This window comes from Phacochoerus africanus, chromosome 11, assembly GCF_016906955.1.
Source record: "Phacochoerus africanus isolate WHEZ1 chromosome 11, ROS_Pafr_v1, whole genome shotgun sequence".
In the NCBI taxonomy this organism is placed as follows: domain Eukaryota; kingdom Metazoa; phylum Chordata; class Mammalia; order Artiodactyla; family Suidae; genus Phacochoerus; species Phacochoerus africanus.
The window spans coordinates 20,304,947-20,324,288 of NC_062554.1; the positions used below are offsets into that span (position 1 = coordinate 20,304,947).

A 19,342-nucleotide genomic window follows, 5' to 3' on the forward strand; every position below is an offset into this window, starting at 1 on the left:
ATTTCTTGAACTAGCTGTTTTCCAGAAGACAATAATCAGGGCCTAATTAGAACAGGCTGTATTGCTTCCCAGCTAACAGTTGTGGTCCCACTAAAAACAATCATTGTATTTTACCCCTGGAGTGTAGCACATCTCATGTTTTATCATTTGGATGGAGTAATTTAAAATGAATTAAATTCCAGAGAACAATGGATGCATTGCTTGGCAGATGTCACAACAGAATAACCACTTGTTTGGAGCCTGGCACAGTCTTACAGCTTAATCAAAATTATTCTGCATGGTTTTAAGTGTGCTTTCAGGGAGCTGTGTACTTGTGCAATTTGGACATTTTTCTCTCTTACTTTACTTATTTTATAGTAAAAATATTTGGAAAGTGCTTTAAGAAAAACCAATATGGTTGTTTTTGTTTTTTGGTTTTTGTTTTTTCTTAGAAAAACTAGCTTTAAAAGGGCTGCTTTTACTGGAATACTCTAGGCACAGGCACACGTAATCAAGTACAAGAGTAAAAATGAAAATTGGGGATGAAAAATGGATCGGAATCATCACGGCCACAAATGCCTTTCTGAATGTTTTATCAATATGATCCTCACAGTACATAAAGAGAAGACTTGGACTTCTTTTGTGTTTTTATTTTATGCCTCTCAGCCTGAGCACTTCTTTCAAAATGTATCAGTAGAGAAAAGAAGCAAATGAATTACAAGTCACTGATTTGGTATGCTTTGCATCCCTGGCAATTCCAGCCTGCATTGTGACCATGTATTTGGGAGAACTTTGCAATACAATACTGAGGCTTAAACCTTCTCTGGGTAACTTCTGGCTTGAGTTCCTTGAGCTTTTCCGAAGAATGATCCCAACAAAGGACGCAAGAGGGTACAACCACAGAGCCTTCTTCAAATCACGTAAGAAATATTATGCATAGCAGAGAGGCAGGGCCGCCAGGAATTTTCAGAGTTGCACTACAATATGCTTTGGAAGCTAATAGGCATCTAGCCTGAGGACGACGAGAGGTTGCCATCTCTTAAGTCTGATATTTGGGGGTTTTGTTTTGGTCTTTGCTTGGCGCTAAGGGAAGCTTGCTGGACACCTAGACAAGAAGTGGTTTCTTTTAAAATAGATACTCCTTTTTTGAAACCCTGTGATTTCTTGATTTTGATTTTTCACTATGTTGAAACTCGACAAGGGTGGGCAACGGCACGAAATTAAAATAACACTGTATTTAGTTCACAAGTAGATGTAATTTAAGAATAGCACCACCAGCTATATAGAACATACCTCCTAGAATTGTAAGGATACAAGATAGTTTAGCATGTTCACCTTTTCAGGGGTAACAAAGCACGGTTTCGGCTTTTTTTTTTTGGTCTTTTCTAGGGAAATCAGGAAAATGTGGCCTCCCAGAAGCCAGGAGAAAAAAATCTGAAACCAAATAGGGGAGGGTGGTGGGCAAAGGGGTGGGAAAGGAAGAGGTCGTGTTTAGGATGTACCTCTGGCTGCAGTGGGCAAAGCAGCCAGCGGCGGGAAGAGGACCAGGGAGGAGTCGTCTGTCCCCCAAGCAGAAGCTCGCCTGGGACATCTCAGTGCCCACCCCACCCCCCACCCCCCACCCCCCGCCCCCCGCATGAGCGCAGGCTCTGCGCCCTCGATGCCTGTGATGACTGCTGGATTCACTGAATCCTCCCTGGAGCCTTGGGATAGCTCTTCCCTCAGAAAGTGCGAGAACTCAGGGCCACACGTTCCCCTGGGGGAGTCCAAGGGCCACGAAAACAGGGGCTCAGGGAGGCCCACAGCCATCCCCTCCCGCCCCGCCCCATGTTCTCCAGGGGTGGAAAGCGCGGGGTGACTCTTCGGTTTGGTATGTGTGTGCGTATCGACTGTGTAAAAATACCAAGAGCCTTCCTGGTCTTGATTTATCACGGCCACTCATCTTCAGACTTTAAAAGGACTAAGGCAGTCTCTTCCATAAAGAGCGAGGACAGTTTCGAGAAGCATCGAGTTCCAATCCAGTGAAGCAAGGCCCAAGTGTTTGCATTGGAGAGGATGGGGAGAGGGGCAGAAAATGAAATACACAGAGCAAGGCGCTGGAGATGGAGCAGCAGCCGTGGGAACCGTGGTCCAGCCTTGCCATCCACTGAGCTGTCCTCCCCGCAAGGCCATCCGGGACCTTCCTCTCTAAAAGGCCCACCCTCCCCAGCCCCCTCCCCAGCCCCTCCTCAGACAAGTCTAACTTCCCTTCCCTGCTCTACCGTCTCTGCTTAGTGCTACTCAGTATCCTACATCCTCTGTGTCATGTTAATGTTTCTTTTTTGTCTTCCGCCCCTAGACTCTCATTTCCTGAAGGCGGGGACTTTCATCTGCCGTATCTTCACCCTTAGATCAATGGTTGGCACATAGGTTCTGGATACATAATGTTTTTCAAATGAATGATTGAACGAACGAGCCCAGGAGCTCTACATAACCTGTAATACCGCGACTCAGAATTACTTGCGCTTGGATAGTCCTGCGTCCAAACATATTCCAGAATAAACTCTGGTGGTGCCTTGTACATATGCTAACCTGTTCCGGAACCTATTACACGGCTGTTGCTATTTCTGTGTCTGTCTCTCCTCCTGGACCATCAGCCTTGTAAGAACAGGGGCTGAGTCCTGTTCTTCCCTACATCTTCCGTGGTCTAGCCCACGGTCTATCACAGGAAATAAGTGGTGAGAACATGAGTGGATGTCCATTACGACTTGGCCTGTGTTCCGGAGACGTCTTCCTTCCCCACTTCTCACATGTGATCACTCAGGCAACCTGTCTTCCAGAGGTGCTGTCCATCTCCTTCTCTCTAGTTCCTCTGCCACCGCCCTGACGCTGGCCCTTACCCTCTTTGCTTTAAACTATCACAGAAGACTGCAAACTGGAGCCTCCCAGCTCACCCACAGCTGCCCAAGTCATGTTCCCAAAGACCTGATTATGCCACACACACACCCTCCACCCCCGATTGGACCTGTTGACTAGACTCTGGCCTCTAGGATAAAGTTAAATTTTCTTAGCCTTGGATCTCCCACCCGTCCAATATGGTGGTCAGGTTTATCCTCCATGGCTCCCCAGTCATACAACCTGGCCTCCAGCAAGTTGTACTGAATACATTTCAAGCCTCTCCTATGGCCCAAGCTCCAGCTCTGCCTATTCCCTCATCCCTGCAATTATCCAGCCATTCAATTATTCATTCAGCAATAAGCCCTTCTTGGTGCCACGCATTGTGACCACATGAGCTGCAGAAACAGATGAGACACATTCCTGTGCTTGAGTGTCCCTGTGTCTTCTCCTTTTGAAGTCACTGTTGTCATGACCGATGCGCAACCCCTCAAAATGGAAAGGATCAGGAACTACCTTGTCAACCAGTATATCTTGGCGTCAGTGACATGGAATTGCCACTTTATAAACTGACCTAATTGATTGTTCCTCTCACATTTTAATAAAGCTTTGAGTTAGAGTGTCCTGGTGGTTAGTGCATTTCTTTTCTGGGATTATTAATACTGCTTTACACACAGTCCCCTGATGGAAAATGCCATGTTTGGTAAACCCATATAACACAAGCATGACTAATATTCTCCGTGGATAAGACTTGCTTGGACATAAGGACACTATCCCTTAGAAGTGACATGATATTTGTCAGACAAGCCAAACATAGAGTTAGAAGATCCCACAGAAATGCCACCAGTTTTCTCTGTCCTCATGGGGAAAATGTGTTTGATGATTGACTATAATGGAATTTTAGAAAGAACTCATTCAATTCCACCCCCCCTCTTTTTTGATCAGCTTCTTTATGCCTCATTAAGTTTTTCAAGCTGTTTAAAGTCCCACATCCTCTTCATGTGCATTCATCTGAGGACTCAAAATGTAAAATGTTTTGGAGATTCACTCATAAAAAAATTTGACTCAAAAATCCAATTATTTATAATACTCATGGTGTGAAAGGATAAAACATTATAATGATTACACTTGAGTCTACACATCCCAATATTAACATTTGTGAATTGAGTTCAAGTCCATATTTTTTTCAAATGGCTCATTTTTGAGGAAAATATAGATCTTTGGGGTAAGAAAGAGCCTTTCATTTGATTTTTAAAAATTACTTTCTTACTATAAGCTTTTATTTCCCTAGACATTTTCTTTTTAATTGATAATGTGTTAGATTATGTTTTTCTTGACTCTGGAGTTCATGACCCCTTTATATCGTGTTTCTTTTAGATGCCATTTTTAAAACCTCTTCTTCTGAAATGCTATCAATCTGTCTAAAGAGTCAAGTTAGTGATTTGGTGAATTTTAAGCTCTTTAGATGGTTATAATTGAAAAGATGCAAAACAAACTAAGAAATTCTGGAGTTCGCTAGTGGCTCAATGGATTAAGGGGGAAAAAAGTAAGAAGTTCTGTGACCGCAGATCAAACTTTTCCAAGTGGCTGGACAGCATCTTTAAGACAAATTCTTTTTTTTTCTTCTTCTTCTTCTTTTTTTTTTTTTTTTGGCTTTTTGCCTTTTCTAGGGCCACTCCCACGGCATATGGAGGTTCCTAGGCTAGGGGTCTGATCGGAGCTGTAGCCACCAGCCTACGCCAGAGCCACAGCAACGCGGGATCCGAGCCATGTCTGCAACCTACACCACAGCTCATGGCAACACCGGATCCTTAACCCACTGAGCAAGGCCAGTGATCGAACCTGCAACCTCATGGTTCCTAGTCGGGTTCATTAACCACTGCGCCACAATGGGAACTCCCTTAAGACAAATTCTATACTTTCATTGAAGTGCCCTCTATTTCTGGCTCACTGATTGTAACCGTATTATTGAAGTGAGACAAAGAGGCCTATCTGATCAACCTGAACATCAATTAGAGTTTCTTTTTTTCTTTTTTCTCCTTGTTAAGGCCGCACTCGCTGCATATGGAAGTTCCCAGGCCGGGGTCAAATTGGAGCTGTAGCCACTGGCCTACACCACAGACACAGCAATACCAGATCTTAGCCGTGTCTGTGACCTACACCACAGCTCATGGTAACTCTGAATCCCCAAGCTACTGAGCAAGGCCAGGGATTGAACCCACATCCTCATGGATACTAGTTGGGTTCATTTCCACTGAGCCACAATGGGAACTCCCAATTTGAGTTTCTTCTGAGAGGGTATTCACTCTCTAACTCTCCTGTTTGCCGTTGCCTTGTTGACTTTTTATAGCCAGCAAAAATCCATTCAAGGACCTTGCAATTTTCTCATGAATTTGTTCTTATAATGAATTTACATTGGATTGAGTCAAGAATCAGGCCATTTGTTCATGAAACCAACAAGCATTTACTGAGTCCCCACTATGGGAAGACAGTTTTCTAAGTGCTGTACCTAGATTAATTCACTTACTTCTCACTACCAACCTATGAGAAGGCATTGGTTTTATCTCCATTTCAGAGATGGGGAAATTGAGGCATATAGACGTTCACTTGATGGAAACACACAGTTAAAGTTGGGATTTATAGCCTAGCAGTCTGCCTCCAGAGCTCATGCTCCTGTTCCACTTACCGCAAGGTGCTGTAGAACTACTGGAAATGCAGCAACTAAGCATGCCTCCTGGTTGGCGGAGGGGGTTTCAGAGATTGCAGCACAGAGCAAAAGATGTTTGACTCTTGATGAAGCTTCGCTTTAATCCCTGTGAGCCACTAGTTGGCCTGGGCTGAGTTATCTGGGAAAAAGATGCCCTGCAAAAAAAAAAAAGTGCACATATCTGCAAAGCTGCATTACATATCTAAGAACTTATAACATCAGTACAAGAGTAGTACAAATCATGCATGGTTCTATTCATTTTACATGTTAATCAGGTACTGGAAGATTTCTTTTACACACTTATCAAATTATATCACTCATTAAAATCTATTTGGAATGGCCAACATTCAGACATTTCTGAAATGCCTTGGAGAAAGGATTCAAGTTTTTAAGATATACTGTGATTCTACAAATGAACATTTCAATAGAGAAGAAACTCATGGAGAACAGACTTATGGTTGCCAAGGGGGAGTAGGAGGGAGTGGGATGGACAGGGAGTCTGGGGTTAATAGATGCAAACTATTGCATTTGGAGTGGATAAGCAGTAAGATCCTGCTGTATAGCACAGGGAACTATATCTAGTCACCTATGATGGAATATGATGGAGGATAATGTTAGAAAAATAATGTATATATATATGTGTGTGTGTGTGTGTGTGTGTGTGTGTATAACTGGGTCACTTTGCTGTACAGTAGAAATTGACAGAACACTATAAACAAACTATAATGAAAAAATAAAAATTGTTTTTTAAAAAAATATACTCTGTGATTCTAATTCTTTTGTTTGTGATGATAATATGATTCTAAACAACTCATTTAATAAACATTTATGACCGTTTAGGAAGATCTTTCTATGTCAAAAAAGAACCTCCCAAAATAAAAGACAGTTTGAAATACCACCTTGGACTGCAGATTCAGACTAAAGGATCTCACATTTCTTCAAGCTTTGAAAAATATACTCAAAAAATCTCTCTCCCTAAGTGAACTTTCCCTGGCCAACTGGGCCAAGGTTTGCTCATTCTTGGATCGCCCCCTAGTGGCTTGTTCAACTTATGACTATTTCTCAGACATTAATAGATTGCTTTGGAAATTTTAGTCTTGTCCTTTCCACACATTTTTGCATTTGCTCAGAGGGACCTCCAAAGACAGCATCTTGAAATGAAAAGTGAACAATGTGCAAGTGGGCCCAGACACTCGGTGGTCCTCAAGACACCCTTTTGACACTGATGTTGCTGAAATCTTTCGTTCAGATTTGTGCTTTTTGTACCATGGTACCACGTTTTACTCGTCCACCCCTCACTCTCGTCCCTTTGTCAGTATCCCACGGGAGTGGTGCCAGGTAGACGAAGGATGTGACAATGACTTATAGGCAATGCCGTGCTTTGAAAATGCCAATAAAGCCCATTGAATGCTGCTGGGCCAGAGCCCCTTCCTCTCGTCCACATAAACAAGTCAACACCCTAGAGGCTGCAGTCAGTCCCAGACTTCTCGGCTCCTGGGCAGCTGGGGCTGCGGCTCACTGGCCCAGATAATTGAGCATCATCCAAATAGCATGAGAAGGGTGAGGCCAGTGTCATGGGCCTGACCCTCTCCAGAAGGCTGGGTCCTAGCCAATGAGTCCAGAACCAGGAAACTCAGTACGTGCACATCACTACTTCATACAAGTTCTTTAATAAGCGAAAAGCCAATAATTGGCTTGACTCAATACATTTTTTAAGTAAAAGGGTTTTTTTTAACACTTTGAAGGAAAACAAAAAACTTGCTTTCATCTGAATCTTAAAAGGATAGACATCACAGATGAAATGAGGATGGATGAAGAAGAGAGAGGCAAAATCATGTCTCTAACATGGGACTGGTAATTCCTTTCCAGTACAGTTGTCGCGAGGATTGCAGATGGGGGCCATAAAGTGCCCAGTGAATTGTCCGGCACATTACAGGAGTCCATTCATTTATTCCTTCAGTCAGAAAATATTTATTGGGTACCTATTATGTGTCACGTACCCACTTAGATAATATCAAAAGGATGTGTGCCCTTGTGAAGCTTGCAAGGTAGTTTCTCATTCCGCACCTCAGAAACGCTAACTCAGGGAAGAAATAACTACCATCTTTTGAGGACCTGCAGTGTCAGGTTGGAGAGGGGCTGCCCTGTTCTGTGGTTGTAAAAAGCAGAAGTAGGACCAATGAATGGCCTTTCAAAGGCAGCTGTTTTCACTCAGTCAAAGGAAGATCCTGCTGACTGGAAATGGGATGGGGCTAAGCCTGGAAGCAGAGGGTAGGTGGGCTAGAGGTTGTCCTTTCGGTGGAGGTCTTTGGTAGGGAATTCAGGACCTAGTGGCAGGGATGTCTGCAGGTTATGCCAAGGAGGAATACACGAAATCCATATTTCCTTTGACCTCTTAGTTCCAAGATGCTGAGACTGGGATGGAAAACCAAGTTATTGGCCAGAACAGGGCTGAGACCAGAAAGGTAAGTCAGGGGATGCAGGCTCCAGGCTGGCTCCAGATGACCTGGAGCCAGGGAGTCCTGTATCTTCCACCTCCAGGAATCAAGCACCTTGGGTCAGCATCTGACCAGGCTGAGGGTGGGGAAGACTGTCTCAGGAGATGGGACAAGGTTTTTGTCCTAAAAGGGTCAGGAGACCACATCAAGACACTGGACAAAAACACAGAAGCAGAGCATGAGAATGATTTCACCTGCAATTTGTTGAGAGCCTATTTCTCCTACTTTAGTGTATCTAATCTGAAAAAAACACCCTGAAAGATAAGTATAGGTAATGCCATTTTACAGAACCGAGGCTCTATAATGTTAGCTAACTAACCACAGGATACCCAGCTAATTAGTGGTGAAGCCAGGTCTCGAACGTGCTGTCTCTGTTGTTCTTCTCCTCCACGATGCCTCCTTCATAAGTGGAATGAGGCAGGAGACCCGGTCCCACTCCTGCCCTGAGCCTCATCTTCTATCCCTCAGGGAGAAGGATGAGCTCACCCATTTCTAATTCAATTCAGCCACTACCTCCTCAGGAGTCACTAGGATCTAGAATCTGGTTAGAAGTGGCATCAGGTGGAGTTCACTGATGAGTAAGGGAGGTAGGTTCATAAACTGATCTTTGAAAAAGAGCATGTGCTTAGCGAGGCTTACATTCACACTCTGATTCATTTTAATGGAGAAAACTCACTTATGAAGGTTATATTGAGAATTCAGAGCAGGGGGTCCTGGGGAAGGGAGGTCAAAGCCCAAGAGGGCCCTGTCCAGGAGAAAAGAGGGGGGACTGAGAACAGTGGGTGGGGTGTAGAGGGACATTAAGCTAGGGAAGTGCAATGGAACCCATGCTCTTTTCTGGAGCTCCTAAGCCTGCAAAACCCCAAGAGCAATGGCAAAGGACCATGTGTGGCTACCATGCCCCACATGGAGGTGCTTGGGTTGTGCACTTCATTGTGATTTAATCTCACCTTTTACCACCACATCGCCCCTCCCACCTCCTGCATTGGCCTCGTGGGAGCTCAGCATGAGTGGTGAACTGAGGCAGGGACCTGGGTGCCAGTCCTGCCAGAGTCTTGAGTTGACCCCGTCTGGGATCAAGGTTCCGCGCAGCCAATAAACCCAGAAAGGAGCCTTCGCCAAGCAGGGTGGTGGGAAGCCATCCCTTCCCCTGGGGGCGAGAGCAGATGGGGCGGAGATTACAGCTAAACGTCCACCTGGACAGACCCACTCTGCGAACAGATGGGCCTCAGAGAGCTTCCAAAACAGGAGAGCGCGTGAGCCTCTTTAGTCACCATGGACTGTGGCCCAGATTCTCGAGGGAGTAGGAACTCCTTGGCCTCATCGAATCTGACAGCTACATCTTTGCTCTAGGAGATGATAGGAAGGCTATTCCATCCTCCACGATGTCCTGGTTTTGTCACCTCCTGTATAGGTCATTCTTTATGTTTAATGAAATGGGGGGAGGGGCTGGGTCTCTACCACTCTCTTGCTTCTTGCAGCCTTCTCTTTCTTTGTGTCTCTTCACCCTTTTCTTAATTTGGCATTGGGATTTTATAGAATACTTGACAATTTAACACCTCTTTGGCTCCCCGCCCATAACAGCCCCGGTCATCACCTTCGTAATCATATTTTCTGACAAGTATGTATAGCTCTTCACAGTTCATAAAACACATATTCATGATTTCATGAACCCCCAGAAGCCCCAGGAGGCTGATAAAGCAGTTGCTATTATACACACTTCACAGGTGAAAAAACTGCCTAAGAGGTTCAATCATTTGCTCCAGGCTGTTAAGCTCTGTGGTTGAGTTGGGAATTGAACCCAACCCTCTCGATGCTTAAGTCTGGGCTTTAGCCCCCACCCCACATCAACAAGTTCCCACCCTTAGAGTGTGACAGATCTTATTCAAGACTTGGATTCTTCTTTTATAAAACTTTCAAAAAATTTAAACAAATGAATTGTGTGATTTAGAAGGTGATAATGTGTATATATTTAAAAGTCACATATTTGAATGCTAAATAAACATTGTGCAAAAGTACCCACCCCCTCCAGACTTCCAGCATCTGAGCAGCCAGGTAAGCATCAATAGTCACTGCTCAGCAGTAGGTGTCTAGCAAACATTTTGTTGGATGGACAGATGAATGGATGAGTGGGGTGGGTGGGTGGGTGGATGGATGTGTTGCTGGCCCTATTCTGAGTCCTGGAAATACAACATTGAGCAAAACAAGCAGATGCCCTGCTCCACATCACTCACAGTCAGGTGGAGACACAGACCTCTCACACCTGGTCTCAGTCATGTTTGACGAGTGTCACAATGTTAAATGTTAAATTTATTCTAGGCCAGGGCTCAGGTTGATTCATCCCTCAGGCTCATAGGTACAGTGCCTGAAGCTCCTCAGCTTTTTAGAAAACCATGAAGACATTTGTGAAACAATAGAAAATACAAAAAAAAAAAAACAATGATTCTAAAATGCTATAGGGAGTTTCCAAACTCCCAAAGGATAAAAATTTAAATATCTAAAAGATGTAATATACTGACCTGGTTAAAACATTATTAATTTTTGTCTTTATTATTTGTTGAAATTTTCACTACATTTGAGAAAAATTTCAAGTTAGAATTTCTCACATCATGAGTTTCCCAGGGAATGCACAAAGATATCTCAAATATCGCAAGCAATTCTAAAGGAAATGAATCTCACGAGAAACTAATTCCAAAAGCATAATTATAAAAAGACTTTCAAAAAACTTATAAGAAGCAGCAGTGGAGATGGCACACAAAAATCCGCTCTGGGCCCCACAGCCCCCAGTGGTGGTGCCAGTGAACAACCTCCAATGTGGCAGCAGCACCTGCTCCCCCACATTCCTTCCCCCACCAGCCCATGAACCAGGCGACCCTGGACGTGATGGAGGCGCCCACCATCTAGGTACCCCAGATGGAGATGGTTGCAACAGTGGTAGCAGCAAGGCACCAGCAGCCCCAGAGACACAAGCAGTGACAACGAGGACACTGGGTGACAACTCTGACAGAGGGGGTAAAGGTGGAAAGTACCCATTCTCAAGTATAGCCAGAGGCAACGCATGCAAAAGAAACCAAAAACTCATCCTATAGCACCAATGAAAAATGAAAAAAGATCTCTACTAACTGTTGAATTGCTAGAATCAAGAGAAAAAGCTCTACCTAAAGAAGACGGTGTTTATATCTCCAAATGCCCCAGCAGAGGGACAACTCCTCAAGCACCATGGAAAAGCACAGTGATGTGGTGTCACAAAAGGACAGTGACAATTCTTTTAAAATCAAAGTTAAAGTCATAGGATAGGTTGATTGAACTGTCAGAGAACCCAAAATAGCTGTCATGAAGAAACTCCACAAGCCACCAAAAAACTCACAGACGCAGTTCAATGGCTCAGAAATAAAGTAATGAACAGAAGGAATACTTTACACAAAGAGATTAAAATTCTAAAAAGGAATCAAACAAATCCTGGAGCTGAAGCATTCAATAGATGAGATGAAGAATGCATTAGAAAGCATTGCAAATAAAGCAGACCATATGGAAGAAAGAATTAGCAAGCAAACATCGAGATCTAGACAGGACACAGGTGGAAGATGAGAGAACTAAGATCTTTAAAAAAAGAAAAAAAGAAGAAATTCTAAGAGAACTGAGTCCATTAGGAAGAACAACATAAGGAAAACGGGGATCCCAGCAGAAGAGACGTTATTAGGGAGCCGAGAGTTTATTTAAAGAAATAATAGCTGAGCATTTCCTAAACTCTGGGTAGGAACTGGATATACAAGTCCATGAAGTTAAAAGACCACCTCACTACCTTAATGTAAGACACGTTATGTTAAAACTGTCAAAAGTCAATGACAAAGAAAGAATTTTAAAGGCAGTTGGGGTAAAAACACGGTAACCTACAAAGTGATCCCCATTAGGCTATCGGCAGATTTCCCAGCAGTAACTGTGCAGCCAGGAGGGAGTGGAATGACCTACTCGAAATATTGAAAGATAAACACTGTCAGCCAAGATTATTACTCTGTCCAGCAAAGTTATCCTTCAGATGCAAAGGAGAAATAGAAGCTCTTCCAAACAAACAGAAGTTGAGGGAATGCATCACCACTAGACATGCTTTACGAGAAACATTGGAGGGAGCGCTTCTCTTTGAAACAAAAAGACAAAAGTACACAAAACTTTGAGGAAGGTGATAAATAGAATCAGAAAATTACAACCTGTCAGAATAGGTTATTCAGCACTTAATTACAGCGTGAATGTTATGGGGGAGGGGAAGCAGTAAAAATAACTATATCGATTTCAATTTGCTAAAAAACTCAACATAAAAAGTGCTCATTTGAGACAAGAAAAACATTTAAAAAGAGAAGAGAAAAACATGAAACATATCACAAAGGAGGATAAAATGCTATAGGCAAAAAAACCCCGATTATTTTATCTATGAGACATTTTATGCAAGCCTCATAGTATGAAACATAAAAAAGGGGAAACAGAGAAAAATATAGAAAAACACCAAACAAAAATGACAAACAGAAACACAGGGAAGAGAAACAATGGCTATACAGAGCAATCAGAAAACAAAAGATAAAATAGTAGTACTACGTTCTCATTTATCTATAATAACTTTAAATATAAATGGACAGAAGTTACCAATCAAAAGACACAGACTGGCTGAATGGATTAAAGAACAAGAACCCAAGGAGTTCCCTTGTGGTGCAGTGGGTTAAGGATCAGGTGTTGTCTCTGCAGCAGCTTGGGTTGGTGCTATGGCGAGGGTTTAATTCCTGGCCTGGGAACTTCCACATGCCATGCGTGCAGCCAAAAATAAAAATAAAAAAGAATCTCAACTATACGCAGCTTCCAGGAGACTCACCTCAGCCCTAAAGATAAACATAGGCTCAAAGCGAAGGTTTGGAAAATAATACTCCAGCAAGTGGCAGCCAAAAGAAAGTGTGTTTAGCCATACTCATGTCAGACAAATAGACTTCAAGCCAAAAAAGATGACAAGTGACAAAGATGGACATTATATAAAGAGAACAGTTATTAATACATAACAACAAAATGTGCACCCTATATTCATCACAGCAGTATTTACAATAGCCAAGATAGGGAAACAATCTAAATGCCTATCGACAGTTGGGTGGATAAAGAATACACAAAGGAATACTACTCGGTCATAACAAAAAATGAAATCATGCCATTTGCAGCAACATGGATGGACCTTAAGGCTATTATGCTAAGTGAAATAAGTCAGGTGGAAAAGACAAACATTACATGATTTCACTTACAAATATAAAATCAAATAACTATAAAATGAAATATGAAAGTAAATAAACAAACCAAACAGAAACAAACACATAGATACAGACAACAGATTAGTAGTTATCACAAAGGACAGGGGTAGGGGCAGGGCAAAGAGGGTCAACTCTAAGGTGACAAGTGGAAACTAAACTTTCAGGGGTGAGCATGCTGTAGCGTATACAGAAATAAAAACATAATGCACACAGGAACTTACATAATGTTATAAATCAGTGTCACCTCCATTCTTTAAAAAAGGAGAGAAGTTTGGAAGATGGAAGGAAATATTTGAACAAACCTTTCAAACTTATACGATTTGTATTTGCATTTTAATGTTTGATACCAGCTGCCAGAGTGCCTGGTTTCAGGAATTGTTGAAAACACCCCCTGACTGATGGAAACCAGCCTAATTGTGGGCTTCTCGCTTCAGAGAGCCACCAGGCTTTATTATTTAGTTAAAATATTTATAAGATGATTTCTGAGCTCAGATCATTCCTTTTAAAAGGAAAGGAGGAGGAGGGAAGGGAAGACGTTGAGAGATTTTTCAAGCTTGACTTGGCATGGCTGCTGCTCTCAGTGGCAGCCTGTATCTTTGCCAAGTCGAAAGAAATGAGCTGCTAAGATATGGGTTTGTTCTTAAATAAGTATGGCAGATCCGTATTTACCTTTCTTAGCTCTAGTACCCAATGCCCTGGCCCTCCAGACTCCTCGTAGGCACTGGCATTAACCCAGCACCTACATTACAGCCCCTACTGCAATGCCAAGCAGGGTTTTGCCCTGAATGATTTATTTCTGAGTCCTCTCTCCATGACGGAGAGTGGGGAAGCAGGAAAGTGGAAAGCGGGGAAGCGGGGTAGCGGAAAGTGCAAAGGGAGGGAGTTCTCCGAGGATGGCCTAGCAAGTTGCAGCTCCTGCGTTCTCACCACTGTGGCCCTGGCTGCTGCTGTGTGGCACAGATTCAATCCTCAGCCCAGGAATCCCCACATATGCCTGTGTGGCAAAAAAGAAAAAAAAAACAACAAAAAAAACCCCAAGAGAACCTGAAATAAACGTTGCAACTCTCATTTAAAAAAAGAAAAAGAAAAAAGAAAAAAAGTGCAAAGGGATTGAGCATGAGCTCTGTGTCACCTCCAGATTAAAGGAGGCTAAAGAAGTGACACTAACGGCCATGCCGAATCCGGGAACAGCGTCTCACAAGGATAGGGGAGGGGCCCCGCCAATGGATGTCAGGAGGCCATTGGTGAAACCTGAATCAGGATTCTAATTTACAGCATTGCAGCAATGTGCGTTTACTTATTAATTGATAGAGAATATCCTTGTTCCTAGAAAAAGTGCCCTGAAGTATTTAGGGGGGAATCGGATCTATTTGTTATTACAGTGATAATAATGAGGATAATAAAGGTTCTTGTAAGAAAGTGGACTCCGACCTGCCAGAGGCCGGGGACAGGGTGGTGGAAACCTCTCTTTGTGTCTAGATTCTCTCCCCAGAGCCTTCTGTGTCAACTACTGCCAGAGAGCAAAACCTCAGCAGGTCCTAATACCTTTCGTGTCCTAACTTGCTGATGAGGAGAGCGGGCTGGGCTATTCCAGGATTTGAGGAGTGGTGGCCAGGAACTCAGATGTTCCAGAAGGTCAAGGTAGGTCATTGGCCCTAACAAGGCAGGATGATCAATCAATGCCGGGACTCTTCCGGGAGTGGAGCGCCAAGACGGGCCATTTTAGGCAGCACCTGTAAGGCGGTAACAATCTCGGAGCCCTCAGTATTTCCATGGAAAAAGCCTGGCCAACTTGCCCTGCTTAAAAGAGAGGGGCACGGAGTTTCTGTCGGGGCACAGTGGAGACGAATCCAACTAGGAACCATGAAGTTGTAGGTTCGATCCCTGCCTCGCTCAGTGGGTTACAGATCCGGCATTGCCATGAGCTGTGGTGTGGGTCGCGGATGCCACTTGGATCTCATGTTGCTGTGGCTGTGGTGTAGGCTGGCAGCTTCAGCTCTGATTGGACCCCTACCCTGGGAACCTCCATGTGCTGTGGGTGCAGCCTTAAAAAGACAAAAAAAAAAAAGAGAGAGAGAGAGAGAGGGACATACAGCAACTAACCTTTCATATCACCCATGGCCATTGTGCTGGTTAATGTGCCAACTTCACTAGGCTAAGAGATGCGCAGCTGGCAGGTATGAGGTGATTTCCAGGTGTGTCTGTTTCTAGAAGAGATGAGCATTTGAATGAGCAGACTGAGTAAAAATGATCTCCATCATCTAGGCAGGCGGGCATCCTCCAATCCTCTGAGGGCCTAAATAGAACAGCAGGCAGAGGGAGGCTGAGTCTGACCCCTGCTTGACAGGACGTCCACCTTCTCCTGCCCTCAGAGCTCCCAGTTTGCAGGACGTGGCTTAGGCCTGGAACGACACCCTGGGCCTCCAGCTTGCAGGGATATAGACTGGGGGACTTCTCAGCCTCCATGTCACATGAGCCAAATCCTCATAAGAAATTTCTATTACAGACAATCTATTGGCTTTACCTCTCTGGAGACCCCTGACAGCTGTGATGCTAAATACGTCACATGTATATTGCTTAATCTTCATGACCTCTGTTCTACAGATGAGGGGACAGAGGCACAGAGCAATTCAGTAACTCATTCAAGTTCACATAGCCAGAGGGTAGCAGAATAGGGTTGTAACCCAATTGTGAACTCTTACTTCTAGTGACTTTTTTTTTTTTTTTTGGCTTTGTAGGGCCACCCTGGTGGCATATGGAAATTCCCAGGCTAGGGGTAGAATCGGAGCTGCAGCTGCCAACCTACACCACAGTCACAGCAACGCCAGATCCAAACCACATCTGCAACCTACACTGCAGCTCACAGCAACATGAGATCCTTAACCCACTAAGTGAGGCCAGGGATCGAACCCATATCCTCACAGATACGATGTCAGGTCCTTAACCCACTGAGCCACAGGTGGGAACTCCCATCCCTCTAGTGATTCTAGGTGCAGTGAAAAGCAAGAAGAAGTCAAATGTATATTTGAGAAATGGCCTTCAGGTACCATGGCAGGGACCCTGAGAGTCCTTGGAATGAAAACAGAGCCGTGATTTCCCTTGTGACTTTGAAGATTGTCTAGCGCTGAAGCTGGCACACCAAGTCCACAGTGACAGTGTCCCACTGGAAGGAAACAAACCCCAAACACTGGATGAGACACCAGTGTGGTCACTGCCCAGAGCACATCCAAGCCAAGAGAGTAAACAGGAGCTTGGGCGAGTCCTTTGCTGTGAAAGACAGTGACTGCTTTGTCAAAAGCACGAGGTCGCACTCTCCCACTCCCTCACCCTCTGAGAGCTGAGGGGGTGCACTCATCTGCTGGCGCCCAGCTGGATGGCCAAAGATGTCAATCATGAGGGAGCTCCCGTCATCTCTCAGAATGGCCAGCACTAAGCTACTATCCGTCCATTTATGAATACATTCACCAAGCATGTATAGACTGCCCAGTGGGTGTCAGACAATGAGACAGGTGCTGGCAGGAAGTACAGCAATACCTAAACCGGGCCTTTGTGGGGCATTCCTGCTGTGGCTCAGCGGGTTAAGGACCTGACACAGTGTCCATGAGGATGCGTGTTCGATCCCTGGCCTCCACTGGTAGGTTAAGGAGCCAGTGTTGCCATAAGATGAAGTGCAGGTTGCAGATGAGGCTTGGATCTGGTGTTGCTGTGGCTGGGGTGTAGGCCAGTAGCTGCCGCTCACATTCGACCCCCTAGCCTGGGAACTTCCATATGCTACAGGTGCAGTCATAAAAATAAAAACAAAATAAAATAAAATGGGCCTTGGTGTATGTTTAGGGGTCGAGGGTAGTAACGGCAGAACCACTAGGTAGAGTCAGATTTAATCTGTGACTGAGAAAAGAATAGCTGCACTTTATTAAGAGCTTGCTTTTGCCAAGCATTTCACCTACGATCGCAATAGATGTAAATCATTGTATAATGGCACAATTACAGATGCATCTCTATATATCATTTTAAAATATATAATTTAAACCTGTCTATAATACTCTGAAGTTGGAAGCTACGAATTCCTTGATTTATGCATGCAGAAATTAAAGCTTGCTGAGGGAGCCTAAGAGAGTGTCCAAGGTCACATAACTGCTAATAACAAAACTAAAATATAAAGGTAGGTCCCTTTCACTGCAAAGCCCAGGGCCTAGCTCTATGCATATGGGGCTGAGAGGTGGTATAAGGAGGGTTGAGAGCATGAATTCTGGAGGAAAACTACCTGGGTTTGGCCACCAGCTCTGCCACCTTCAGGTTGTGTGATTGTAGGCAAATGACCAAACACCCCCCGTTTCAGTTTCTTCATCGGTAAAGGGAGAACAACAATGTCCGATCACCTTATTAGAAGGTTGAAATGAGTTAATAAGAACAAGATGTTTTTAAAGTGCTATAGAACTGTTTGCTTTGTATAGGGAGCCCCAGATCTGAACAGGAGACCTCACAAGCTAAGCAGGGCAGAGACCAGAGCTAAAAGAGACACAAGGACCAATCAGGAAAGGGGAACATGGGCCACAGACACTGGACAGTTAAATCACCATTTTATAAACATCATAGCATATTTCAATCAAGATCATCAACAGCTTCTAAATCTCGAAGTAAACGTTTCATGAGACACTAAATATTTGGCTGGTTACAAAATACCTCCCCACAGGTTGCTAATTAGTTGCAAGAGCGGTGAAGAACGACCCTGTGGCCAAGGCCCTCACCATTAACCTCGCCAGTGCAGGACAGCCAGGCAGTGTGCGCCTTCCGGTGTAATGCCTAGGAAGAACACGTGACCTGAGCAGTCGGCCACAGGGGATGGACAATCTGACCCTAATTTTGAGAAAACACTAGACGAACTCCAGTTGAAAACATTTCTGGAGTTCCCATCATGGCTTAGTATTTAACGAATCCAATTAAGAACCATGAGGTTGTGGGTTCGATCCCTGGCCTTGCTCAGTGGGTTAACAATCCGGCGTTGCTGGGAGCTGTGGTGTAGGTCAAAGACGTGGCTCGGATCCTGAGTTGCTGTGGCTCTGGCATAGGCCGGCAGCCGTAGCTCTGATTAGACCCCTAGCCTGGGAACTTCCATATGCTGCGGGTGCGGCCCTAGAAAAAGACAAAAGACAAAAAAAAAAAAACATTTCTATAAAAGAACTGCATCGTATTCCTTTTTTTTGGCCATGCCTACTGCATGCCAAAGTTCCCAGACTAGAGATCAAACTTCCCAGACTAGAGATCAAACTTGCACCATAGCAGCAACATCAGATCCTTAACCACCGAGCCACTAGGGAACTCCCTGGACTGTATTCTTTAAAAACATCAATATCAAGACAGACAAAGGGAGGCCGAGGAGTTTTCTTATATAAAGACACTAAAGAGACAAACACAATACTGGGTCCTGGGCTGAAGGGAGAGAAATGCCATAAATGATACCACTGGGACAACTGACAGAGCTGGAGTCTAGACCATAAATTTAAAAATATAAATGGAATATAAACTGTAGAACGTGTTGTATACATGCCATTTCCTGACTCTGACTGTGGTCATGTAAAGGAATATTGTTACTTAGGAACTTCGTCGAGGGCGGCAGCATATGCGGCAAATGCTTTCAAGTGGTTTGGAAAAAATTAATTGTATGTGTATGTGTGTAAAGACAGAGAAGGAAAGAAAATTAAAATATAGAAAAAATATAAACGGATGAATTTGATTAAAGTATACGTGGGTGTTTGTACTATTCCCACAACTTTTCTACAAATTGGAAATAATCAGGAGTTCCTATTGTGGCGCAGTGAAAACGAATCTAATATCCATAAGGATGCAGGTTCAATCCCTGGCCTTGCTCAGTGGGTCACAGATTCAGCATTGCTATTAGCTGTGGTGTAGCCTGCAGACATGGCTTGGATCCTGCATTGCTGTGGCTGTGGTGTAGGCCAGCTGCTGTAGCTCAGATTAGACCCCCTAGCCTGGGAACTTCCATA

The 19,342-nt window shown here is 44.0% G+C and overlaps 1 protein-coding gene across 1 annotated transcript in view; it reads right to left on the reverse strand.

The window, feature by feature from the left end:
* Window positions 1-5,589: 5,589 nt before the first annotated feature.
* The window catches only part of FZD4 (frizzled class receptor 4), a 93,189-nt gene continuing 79,436 nt past the window's right edge, over window positions 5,590-19,342 (reverse strand). The window contains exon 3 of the transcript XR_007130811.1: window positions 5,590-5,715. The gene's annotated coding sequence lies outside the window, so the exon portion shown is untranslated. The remainder of the gene's footprint in view (window positions 5,716-19,342) is intronic.